The following is a 12,352-nucleotide window of genomic DNA, read 5'->3' as shown; positions in this document are numbered from 1 at the left end:
GGTTAAATAATTGGATACAATTTTACTTCCATCAACTAAAACATTGGTAGCAAAATTGGCGAATGCTGCTTTCTGTGACAATGGCTTTCAGTGACTGTTCTTTCTGTTCTTTCCTTGCTGATTCCACAAGGTGGTGCTGCAGACAGCCCAATTACTCCAGGGTTAGTCCTAATCTGCTCTAACTCCCCAATATATGGGTAAAATAAAAAAAAAAGCCCGCACAAGGTCTCCAAAATCACAGCAGTGTTTTGAACGGTGCACAAATTATTTTAACAGACTGTGACCACTATGTGTATATGCAGAACAGCTCAATAGCCTTTTCCTTCTTTACATATTTTATGTTAGGGATCTGTGACATCAGAGAACCCCTCTGCAAGTGAGATGCTGCAAAAAAGCACCCCGTTCCGGATTGTGAACCATACAATGCCAGTGAGTAGCTGCGTTTTCCTATGGTTTTGGGGTCTTGTGCCTTGGAGATTTAGAAGTGTTAGAACTGTCCCATTGACCACCACTACAATAATAGGCTTTGTTTGAACTTGATGTGCTTGTGGAAGGCCAAGAATTCTTTATGAAAATATTAGTTTAGATCTTAAAATGTTTAAGCGTACAGTGTACAATGCAGTAATGAAAGGGTCATGCTAGGTGCTGTATCAAAAATGGCCATAGTTATAATTTTCCCCATAATAATTCATACTGCTCAGTCAATTATTAAATGATCTTCATGGTCAAGTATGGCTCATGCCATAAATTTCACAAATTGCAGCAGTGCTCATGTGTGAGCTTAAACTGTGTTTTGGCAATCTTGGGACACCATAGCCAATGCTGCAGGACTAGTAATCTGTAGGCTGGGACTAATGCTGTGGAGACATGAATTCAAATCACACCATGGCAATTGGCTGAATTTAAATTCAATTAATTAATAAATCTGGAATTAAAAGCTAGTCTCAGTATTGGATTGCCATAAAAACCCATCTGGTTCTCTAATATTCTTTAGGGAAGGAAATTTCCTGTCCTTACCTGGTCTAACCTACATGTGACTCCAGTCCCATTGCAATGTGGTTTTTCTCTGAACTGTCCTCTGAAATGGCCTAGCAAGCCACTCAGTTGTATCAAATTGCTACAGAAAAGTCAAAACAGAATAAACCAGATGGGCCACCTGGCATCGACTGAGGCACTGGAAATGACAAAGGTACACCTTGCCCAGTCAAATCTGCAAAGCCCTCATCACTAACATCTGGGGACTTGTGTCAAACTTGGGAGGGCTGTCCCACAGACTTGCCGAGCAACAGTCTGACATAGTCATGCTCACCGAATAATATCTATTGGCCTATCCTGTCCTGTCCCACGGGCAAGACAGATCCACCAGAGGTGCAGGCACAGTCGGGAGAGATTGGCACTGGGAGTCTTCAACATTGATTCCGGATCCCATGACGTCTCATGGCATCAGATCAAACATGGGCAAGGAAACCTCCTGCTGATTACTACCAACTGCCCTCCCTCAGTTGATGAATCAATACTCCTCCACGTTGAACACCAATTGGAAGAAGAACTGAGAGCAGCAAAGGCACAGAATTTACTCTGGGTGGGGGGATATCCATGTCCATCACCAAGAGTGGCTTGGTAGCACCAGTACTGACCGAGCTGGCTGAGTCCTGAAGGACATAGCTGCCAGACTGGGCCAGTGGCAGGTGGTGAGGGAACCAACAAGATGGAAAACCTACTTGACCTCATCCTCACCAATCTACCTGTCATAGATGCATGTGTCCTTGACAGTATTGGTAGGAGTGACTGCTGCACAGTTCTTGTGGAGATGAAGTCCTGTCTTCACATTGAGGGTACCTACCACCATGTTGTGTGGCACTACCACCATGCTAAATGGGATACATTTCGAACAGATCTAGCAGCTCAAAACTGGGCATCCATGAGGCGCTGTGGGCCATCAGCAGCAGCAGAATTGTAGTCAACCGAAATCTGTAAACTCATGGCCTGGCATATCCCCCACTCTACCATTACTATCAAGCTGGGGATCAACCCTGGTTCAATCAAGAGTGCAGGAGGGCATGTCAGGAGCAGCACCAGTGTCATGAACCTGTTTTGTTTTTCCGGGAAATATGCAGTATGTCTTTAAGACAGCAAAGGATCAGTACTGCTTTAAGAACAAGCAAGCCTCAGGAGTTAGCGAGAAGGTACATTTTGGTTGCTGTTGGATACAACCATAAAGTGAGGGAACCAACCAGTTTCAGAAGGTGCATCCGGGTTGCCTTGGATACAGCCACTCAGAGGTTGAAGATCGATATGCAATGTTCCAGTTGACTTTTGAACTGGCTTTTTATTTTGGAGACACACTGTTCTAACACACACAGACAGCTGGGCCAGCATGAACTGAATGGAGATCTCTGTTAATTTAAACTGAAGGAAGAGAATTTAAACTGTGACAATATTTTAATCCTCAAAATTTTAAAGCCAGATTGATTCTATTGAAAGTGGTTGCGAGTTGTTGATCTGCTGTGGTCCTCACTGGAAGAAAGAGAAGTTTGAAGCTTCGGATGTCAGACTGTTTTCCTTTCCCAATCGGACCCTGGAAGATTGCCGGTGGACTTTAATCAGAGGATTGGTCTTCGGGAAGTGTAAATTTGCAAGGACACTAATTTTTCTATTTTAAACATTTTTATCTTAGTAGTGTCTGAGAATTTAGGTTTTTCCAATTAGCAGTTAATTTGTTGACCCAAAGACACCTGGTTTGGTCCGCCTCATTCGGGGGTTAAAAGATGGTTCAGTTCAGCTGTGATTTACTTTAATTTGGAAAGTTTAAAGTGATATGTTAGGTGATCTGTGGAGTGACGGGACTGAATTGACAGTGCGTTGCTCTCACCGCAGTCAGAATCATATATTTTGAGTGGGGGCTTTGTCTTGAGTGGTCGTGTCGTAACACCAGGCATACCTAAAAATGTGGTGCCAACCTGGTGACGTTACAACACAGGACTTCATGCATACCAAGCAGTGGAAGCAGCATGCAGTAGACAGATCCCACGACCAACAGATCAGATCAAAGCCCTGCAGTGCTGTCACATCCAGCCATGAATGGTGGTGGACAATTAATTAACTAACCAGAGGAGGAGGCGCCACAAATATCCCTCTATTGATGATGGGGGAGCCCAGCATATCAGTGCAAAAGACAAGGCTGAAGCATTTGCACCCATCTTCAGCCAGAAGTGCCGAGTGGTTGATCCATCTCTGCCTCCTCCGGAGGTCCCTAACATCACAGATGCCAGTCTTCAGCTAATTCAATTCACTTCACATGATATCAAGAAATGGCTGAAAGCACTGGATACTGCAAAGGCTGTGGATCCTGACAACAACCTGGCTGTAGCACTAAAGGCTTGTGCTCCAGAACTAGCCGCACCCCTCGCCAAACTGCTCCAGTACAGCTGCAACACTGGCATCTACCTGGCAATGAGGAAAATTGCCCAGGTATGTCCTGTCTACAAAAAGCAGGACAAATCCAATTCGGCCGATTACTGCTCTATCAGTCTACTCACAATCATCAGCAAAGTAATGGAAGGTGTCATTGATAGTGCTATCAAGTGGCACTTACACAGCAATAACCTGTTCACTAATGCTCAGTTTCGGTTCTGCCAGCGGAACTCTGCTCCAGACCTCATTATAGTCTTGGTCCCAACAAGGACAAAACAGCTGAATTCCAGAGGTGAGCTGAGAGTGACTCCCTTGACATCAATGCAGAATTTCACTGAGTGTGCCATCAAGGAGCCTTAGCAAAATTCAAATTGTTGGGGCAGGGGGTGAGATCTCTGCACTGGTTGGAGTCATACCTAGCCCAAAGGAAGATGGTTGTGGTTGTTGGAAGTCAATCATCTCAACCACAGGCCATCACTGCAGGAGTTCCTCAGGATAATCTCCTAGGCCCAACCATCTTCAGCTGCTTCATCAATAACCTTCCCTCCATCATAAGGTCCAAAGTGGGGTTGTTCACTGATGTTTGCACAGTGTTTAGTACCATTCGCAACTCCTCATACTAAAGCAGTCCGTGCCCATATGCTGCAAGAGCTGGACTGGGATGCTAAGTGGCAAATAACAGTTGTGCCACACAAGTTCCAGATAATACCATCTCCAGCAAGCATCTAACCATCTCCCCTTGACATTCAACGGCATTGCCATCACCGAATCCCTTATCATCAACATCCTGGGGGTTACCATTGACCAGAACCTGAACTGGAGCAGCCATGTAAGTACTGTGGCTACAATAGCAGGTTAGAGGCTGGGAATTTTGCAGTGAGTAACTCACCTCTTGAATCCCCAAAGCTATCCTCAATTTATAAGGCACAAGTCAGGAGTATGATGGAACACTCTCCACTTGCCTGGATGGGTGCAGCTCCAACAGCAGTCAAGAACTCGACACCATCCAGGACAAAGCAGTCCACTTGGTCTGCGCCCCATCAATCACCTTAAGTATTCACTCCCTCTGCCATTGGCACATAGTGGCAGCAGTGTGTACCATCTACAGGATGCAGTGCAGCAACTCAGCAAGGCTCCATCATCGGCACTTTCCAAACCCGTAAGCTCCACCACCTAGAAGGACAAGGGCAGCAGATGCATGGGAACATCACCACCTGCAAGTTCCCCTTCAAGTCACACACCATCCTGACATGGAACTCCCTCCCAAACAGCACTGTGGGTGTACCTACACCAGATGGACTGCAGCGCTTCAAGAAGGCAGCTCACCACTACCTTCAGATGGGCAATTAGGGATGGGCAATAAATGCTGGCCTGGCCAGTGATGCCCACATCCCAAGAACGAATAAAAAATAAAGCACATCTCGGGGATGGTGAAATAAATTGCAGTCATCCCACTGACATCCTAGCCAAGACAAGCTACTTCAGCATAGACTGAGATTGAACCTGGGAGCTTCCTGATCTGTGCCCATTGGTGCCACAGCATGTGGTGCATGGAATCTCTGAGCCTTGGGCAGAATGCTTCCTAGATGTTTCTGGTGGCTGAGAAATGTGGTCAACATAGTGCACAAAATCTACTGGGTAGACATCACACTTAACTTCAGTGGATGAAAACAGATGGGGAAAATTTATCCTTTAGTGGATAAAGAACTGTTCTTTCGATCCCACCAGCAAACACCATCAGCAATTGAAAAACTAGTTTACAATATTAGAACTGAAAAATTAAACCAGCGAAGAGTTAAAGCAGAAAAGAGGTTAGACATTTTAAGATAAAGCAAGAAATATATTAGTCAATTTATGATTAATGTTTTTTTGCCCACTTTGCTCTTAGTGAAGAAGATTTCTGCTGTAGGATGTTTGTGTGATGAAATTGTTAACCTGTTCTTGATAAATAGCTTTATGGTTTTGCTGCACGAATTCCTCTATTGCCGTTCTGGAAAAGACACCTCTGCTGTCGAACAAATTTTAATATTTGGTACTGTTGCTGAAATAATAATTTGTGTACGCCTCAGACGATGCAGTCCAACATTTTTAGGAGTCTAGTGCATTTTTTCTAAGCCAAAGGTTGAAGTTACAATTCAGAGCCAAGCTGAGCAACCTGACACAACACGGCCATGAGGGGGAGAATAAAATGTATCCAATATGTCCGTCTGATGCATGGTGCTGTTGTTGGACTCGAAGAAAATTGTTGGAGCTATCTAGAGAGAGCTCTGAGCTGGAATTAATCTGTAAATATATTTGGTTTGAGTGGTGCTTGATGAGGATCCTGGGTTGGAAGTGTTCATCGTGTTCAGTATTACCATTCCATACTTAATGAAAATAAGTCAGTCACTGTCCTTTCCACAGTGTTTTTTGTTTATTACAACCAGAACTCTACGTGGTTTCTTGAGATGTAATGTATCTGATATCAAAAGATTTATTCCCTTTTAACTCTTTGAAGTGAGCAAACCATTGACTAAATGACGGTTTGAAAAATATTAATGTAACGTGTGAGCGTGAAGGTTGAATTGATCTGAGCCACCGTAACATTTTCATGTAGTTTTGTCTTCTCCCACAGCTTTTCTTCCGTACTGTGTTTTTTTTTGTTTAAGGAGTCAGATTCCACCCGCCACCTCCACCCCCCACCCTCCAACACATTTTGCAGGCATTAAGTCCCTCATCAGAGTCAACTAGGAATAGATATGGAGTATGCCAGAAGAAAGCTATTGGTGTGTAGTAAAGTGATGCAGCAACTGTTTGAAGTGAATTCAAATTCCAAATATTTCTTCATCTGCCTTCTATTGTGTATAATTATTTTATTTTAGAATTTTAATGTGATTAGTCATGTTTGTGTTAAATATTTTGTTTAAATATTTCCTTAATTTTCCTTTTTTTGTTTGTTTCCTTGTGTGTGCTTCAATTTCTTTCCTTAAAATTTGTACCTGATTTTCTTGCTCCATCACTTCCTGTCCTGATGCCAACTGTGTTCCCTAGATGCCTCGGATTATCCTTACTCGCCCTTCAACTTCAGATGAGGAATTGGATCAGTTAACATTAGAGCAGGATGACTATTGCTTGGAACAGTTTGACAACTCAGACAGCAATGATTATTCAGACTATTTAAATAGTGCATTTTATCCCCTATAATAAGCCCCTGAATTAATGAATAAGCATTTCCCACTAAGATTCACCATTTTTCGAGTAGCAAAAATGACCTTATTTATTCCATAAACCATTAGTTAAAGTGATTTGAAAATGGGCCCTCTGCAGAAAGTGAGTAGAACAGCTGTGACAGTATAATGTGCGGTGTCATTTTTGCGTTGCAATGATGGTTTTACTTATCTGTAAATTAGGCCACTGCCTCAAATATTCAAAAATAAAATGGAAGCTGGCAAATTAAAGCATGTGACTGACTGTAAAACCTGGTGAAGTGCAGTGTGAACATTCTTGCACTAAGAATATGCCACTAAAGTGCCCCCTTTCTTTTCAAAGCAATAAAAACCACTAGGATCTCCCAGTCGGTGTAAACATTGCCTTGTTTGGAACTGTGCCATGCAGGCCAGGAAGATCCCTGATGTCTGCTCGTCAGCAAAGTTCAGTCAGGGAAGTGCAGAGGTGGGTTAGTTGGGCTCAGCCATCTGCGTGTGAGGGAAGATTTACCGGAGTTCCTGCGGATGATTGCCATCTAGTGACTTTTGCTGGAAACTGTGTTATTGGCCCATAAGGTTTGGACAGGATTAGCTCTTCTGACATTCTTCCATTTCCCCACCCTGCCCCACTATCAAATAGCCTGCTGACATTGACTAAGCTCGCATCTAAAGAATGCCAGTAAATTACATATGAGCAAAATATGAATACAGTGAGGATTGTGCACTCCCCTCCATTTCTTTCATTCTGGGATATTTTTACCCTTTTTTTTTCTCTTCCAATAAAATGTAGCCACCTAAAACGACGAGTCTGTCTTTTGTATGAAGTCAATTAAAAATTATTTTGTCTGCAGTTATTTTATGAAAGGTCTTCCTGCCGTCCATGCAGTAAACTCCTTTCCTACAGAGCTGACAAAGATCTGTACACAGAGTTCATGGTAGAAAGGGATGTTGTATGGTTCAAGTTTTAACGCAAAGAAGTGAATCACTCACATACGATAAACAGCTACGTTTTGCAATGTCAGGACAGGAGAATCAAAGATTGAGATTTTAAACTAAAGCCGCCATAAGCTAAACTGAACTGAGTAGAGCCTGCGTACTTGTGCTATAACTACTGATCAGGTTGCAGCATTTAGGAGGAAAATGGATTTATTCCTGTTTCATCGGGAACATGGATGTGGGTTAAGGGAAAGATGAAAAATAGTCAGCTCAGGTCCTAAAACAGGAACTGGAGGAAGGAGCAAACTGGATGGATTGAATTAGCCTTTCTCATTCCTCTGCTCTTATGTTATGGTTTAAATCCAGCCGGTAACCAACCATGCATACACAAACAGATGTTGGCAGCACTAAATAGCTCCACCAGATTTTTCTTTCATGAGTTCCGAGAGTGATATCCCATAAAGAATGGTATGAAGTAACTGAGACTAAAGGCAAAACAGCCCTGCTTCCCTGATGGTAAATTGACATTCCTGATGTGGAACTGAGCTGTTGTGAACACAAAGGCCCTGGGTTCAACCTCCAGTCTGTGCTAAGTTAGGTGATGTCAGCTGTGGCAATTGGCTGCAGTGAAATGAACCAGAGTACCTGCTCTTTTGAACACCTCCCATAGATTCCTGCTGAAATCTGCACGTGTGTGTGGATTTTGGGTGAGGACAGAATTGGGCTCAGCTATGACACTTTGCAGTTGGATTGTCTGCAACTTTTACTGTAGGTGAGGACAACCATCCCCAGTGGGACTGTTGACCTGCACAAGTCACTTTGGACTGCAGAATGATCTAGACAATTGCATTTGTAAAACTTTTGAAAACTATAAGAACAACTTCTTGCGAACAAAGTTTATCAACTTGATTCTGATCGTTAAATTAATGTTCACAAAGTGATTAATTTTATTTTCTGCTGTAAAGCCTAGCTGTGTAATTAATACATATGTGTCTCTGTCCTTGGTTTGGGCAGTTACAGTGAGAACTGTGTCCTATCTTCCCTTTCTGTCATGCTGAGATTTTACCCATTATCCTATAATGTTTTGAATAAAATAAAACCATCTAAGCTAATTTTAAAAATCATTTCCTTCCACTCCCTGCACTTTATAAATAGTTCTTCCCACAGCCCATGCGAAGAACTCCTTTCTCAGAGGCGGCTGTGGGGGTTGGTGGGGGAGCGCTGTGGGTTAAAGGCCGGCTCGGGTCTGCGAATGAAACCTGACCCGCGCTCGACAGAACCACATCCGAGCCCAACCCGACCCGACGCGACCATCAGTTAACCGATCTTCTGTTGTTCACTTTGTTGCTGATCTGCACAAGCTTAAAATAACTAACAAAACCACCTTTCAAGTCCAAAAAGTACATTAACATTGGAGCCACTTACCGGAGGTGATGATAGAGTGTGTCCGACCCGAGCCCAAATGCCGGACCTGGAAGTGCAACCCGACCCGACCCAAACCCGACACGTGCCGTCGGGTCCCATTGGGTTCAGGTGGGTGGTGGGGAAGGGTGCTGTGTGATCTAGAACATTTCACAAAATCAGCACCAGAGAATCAAGGAATAAAATTAGAAACTAAAGATGCCACAAGCTAAATTAAACTTGGAACCTTCTTACTTAAATTGTTGATTTGCTCAATTGGAACTGATTGGGTTGAAATGCTTAGATTGGAATGGGATTCATTCCTAATTTATCAGGGATGTGGGTGTGGGATAGGGGAAAGATGAAAAATAGTCAGTTCAGGCCTGGAAACTGGAGCTGGAGGAAAAAAACTGGATGGATTGAATTCGCTGTTCTCATTCATCTGCTGCTGTGTTATAGTTTAAATCCAGCTGGTAACCAACCACGCATCTGCGAGCAGGTGTTGGCAGCACTAAATAGCTCACCAGATTTTCCTTTTATGAGTTCTCACTCATTTTTCATTGCATGAAATAAAGAGAAAAAAGGCAAAACAACCCTCCTTCCCTGACAGTAAGTGTACAGGCCTGATGTGGAACTGAAACACACTGAACAGGGTTCAACCTCCAGTCTGTGCTGAGTCAGCTAGGCAATTGGCTGCAGTGCCACTGCAGGGGGAAATGAACTAGGGTGCCCGCTCTTTTGAATGCCACCCACAGGTTCCTGCTGAAATGTGTGCGTGTGTGGATTTTGGGTGAGGACACATTTGGGCTCAGTTGTGGCACCCCACACTCTGATAGTCTGCAACCTTTACTGTGGAGCCTCACACCTTAACAATGGCCACTTGGGTAAAGTAGGTAGGGCAGCCATCCTCAACAGGACTGTACAACTGTACAAGTCACTTTAGACTACAGAATCTAGACAATTGCAGCAATAAAAATTGTGAAAACTAAAAACTAAATTTCTGATAACAGTAAATTAATAAATATTAACAAAACAACCATTAACTATAGCCCAGCACTCTTGCCTCAGAGTCTGAAGGTTGTGGGCTTGTAAGTACTGAGAGAGTGCTACACTTTTGGAGGAGAGATGGAATGTTAAATCAAGGCCTTGTCTGCCCTCTCAGGTGAATGTGAAAGATCCCATGGCGCTATTTTGAAGAACAACATTGGGAAGCTGCACTTGGTATCCTGGCCAGTGTTTCTCCCTCACCCAAAGTCACTAAAATATGCTATCTGGTTATTGGGTAGAATTTTGTTCTGCCCTTGGAGTCAGGTACAGAGGGGGTGAGGGGTGGCAAACAAAATGGTAGGGGATGCCATTCCCAATGTTGCCTGGGCCCCTACCATTTTGTCTGGACGGTGAAGGCCGAGAATAGCTTTCCTGCCCCATGACAATTGAGGCCCTTAAGCGGCCAATTAATGGCCACTTAAGGGCCTCCCCGCCTCCACCTCAGTTTTGTGGAAGGCAGAAGGGCCCGCTGCCACAATGAGACACTGCACCCACCCCCAACTCTTTCCGGCTCACCACCGGGACCCCTGTCGCCAGACAAAATGCAACCGATTATCACATTGCTATTTGTGGAAGCTTGCTGTGTGCAAATTGGCTGCAGCATTTCCAACATCACAACAGTGACTACACTTTAGAGGCAATTTAATGGCTATAAAGCACTTTGGGACATCCTGAGATTGGGAAAGGTGCTATAAAAATGCAATCTCTTTTTTTTTTCAATTTTGTTTCTGTGTAAATTGATATGAGTTTCACTGTTGACAAGCTTTGCACCGTTAAGGTGAGAACTGTGTAATGCCTTTTCTGTCACTGAGGATTTTTTTACCCTTTCAGTATTACACCCAGGTTCTTTTTTCCTCTTTAAAAATATATAACCTTCTAAAACAATCGGTCTTTTTTCTAAATTCATTTTAAAATGATTTCCTTTGTAAAAAGCTTTGCATAAAAGTTCTTTCTGTAGCCAGTGTGATAAACTCCTTTCTTGCAGAGCTGACGGGGGTATAGTGTGACTCAGGATTCAAGATTTTAAAATAATGAAATGAATCATTAACAATGGACAAACAGGTATATTTTGCAAAATCCAAACAGGTGAATCAAAGAATGAGATTATAAACTAAAGAAGCTGAAAGATAGTTAAACATCGTCTAGCAATTTGTCTTTACATAGCTGTTGAACACTAACATCAAATATAATGTGAACATAAAATAAAAGCATTTCAGACTTGTTTCATCCCTATTCCTGTAACTTCAAAAATATGTTTAAGCATTATCATTTTTTGGTTTGCAAGATATTTGCAAATACTGCTCGAAAGTCCGATCAGTGGGCCAGGATTTAAGTGCACCTGCAAAAAGTGGACATTCACAGGAAAACAGGAATTGCTAAATGACTGAAGCTCCGCCCAATTTCACTTTCTACCATCTTGGTAGTTACATGATACAATGATAAAGGAGTTGTTTTCTAATCATTGTGATCAATCTCAATTAATCTGCAACAGACCCAGAAATGACATGGGGAAAACTGCAGTGGTGGACAGCTTTGGGAACCAGGGAACTAAAGCCACCTTTCTCCTCCCAAGCACACTAAATTTACCATGTTAGTTTTTAAATTACTCATATACTGTCAGGTCAGCCATTGTGACTTTCAGGTCAAGTTCCTCTTATCCCTGATAGAGCTGTCAGCTGATAATATTGAAAAGTTGGGGTGCCATTAGCACATGAATGAGAAAATATAAAGAAGAAATTCATATCTGAAAGTGCAGAGTCGTTCTTCAGGGAAATAAACTGCTGAATTTTTAGGATTGATTTAGCAAGGAATCATGTCTCAAAACACAGCCTTGTTGCTTATTTTGGACCGAGAACATGAATATTTAAAATGCTAACCTCCTGCCATTTGATTTAAGTAAAGTAGAAACTACTTTTCTTGGAGTTTTTCTGCCAAAGCAGGATTGACCCATGAAAACATCATGCAAAAATAATTCCGCCATATACTGTCAGTCCAAGTGTCTGCAATTAATGAAACCTTTGTGAATTATTTGGCTAAGGCATAATGGGTTAGGCGCAGTTCTACGCAGATTCATCAATCGCATAATTTACTCAGAAATGAGGATTCATTATTGTTTTTCTGGATAGTTAAAAGGGCTAGGTGGCCAACAGGAGAAATTATCTTGAACCTGAGGTTTATCCAGAACTGACCTGTTCTAAATTAACTTTTTAAATAAAACAGATTTTAGTTAAATAGCAAATGGAGAAAAAAATACTTTTAAGTAGCACATGAGAGATCTCTGATAAAGATCAGCCTGTCCAGACTTTTTGTACATATAGTTCAAATTACTAGTACCTGGCTCCAACTTTACCTTCTTCCTGTTAGCCCTC

The 12,352-nt window shown here is 42.5% G+C and overlaps 1 pseudogene; it reads left to right on the top strand.

Moving 5' to 3' along the window:
- The window catches only part of LOC137352174 (uncharacterized), a 296,154-nt pseudogene that overhangs the window by 24,489 nt on the left and 259,313 nt on the right, over positions 1–12,352 (top strand).

The sequence above is a fragment of the Heterodontus francisci genome, chromosome 3, assembly GCF_036365525.1.
Source record: "Heterodontus francisci isolate sHetFra1 chromosome 3, sHetFra1.hap1, whole genome shotgun sequence".
Lineage (NCBI taxonomy): Eukaryota > Metazoa > Chordata > Chondrichthyes > Heterodontiformes > Heterodontidae > Heterodontus > Heterodontus francisci.
Note: the sequence above shows the minus strand (reverse complement) of the source record. Positions and strands in the feature narration are given on the sequence as shown.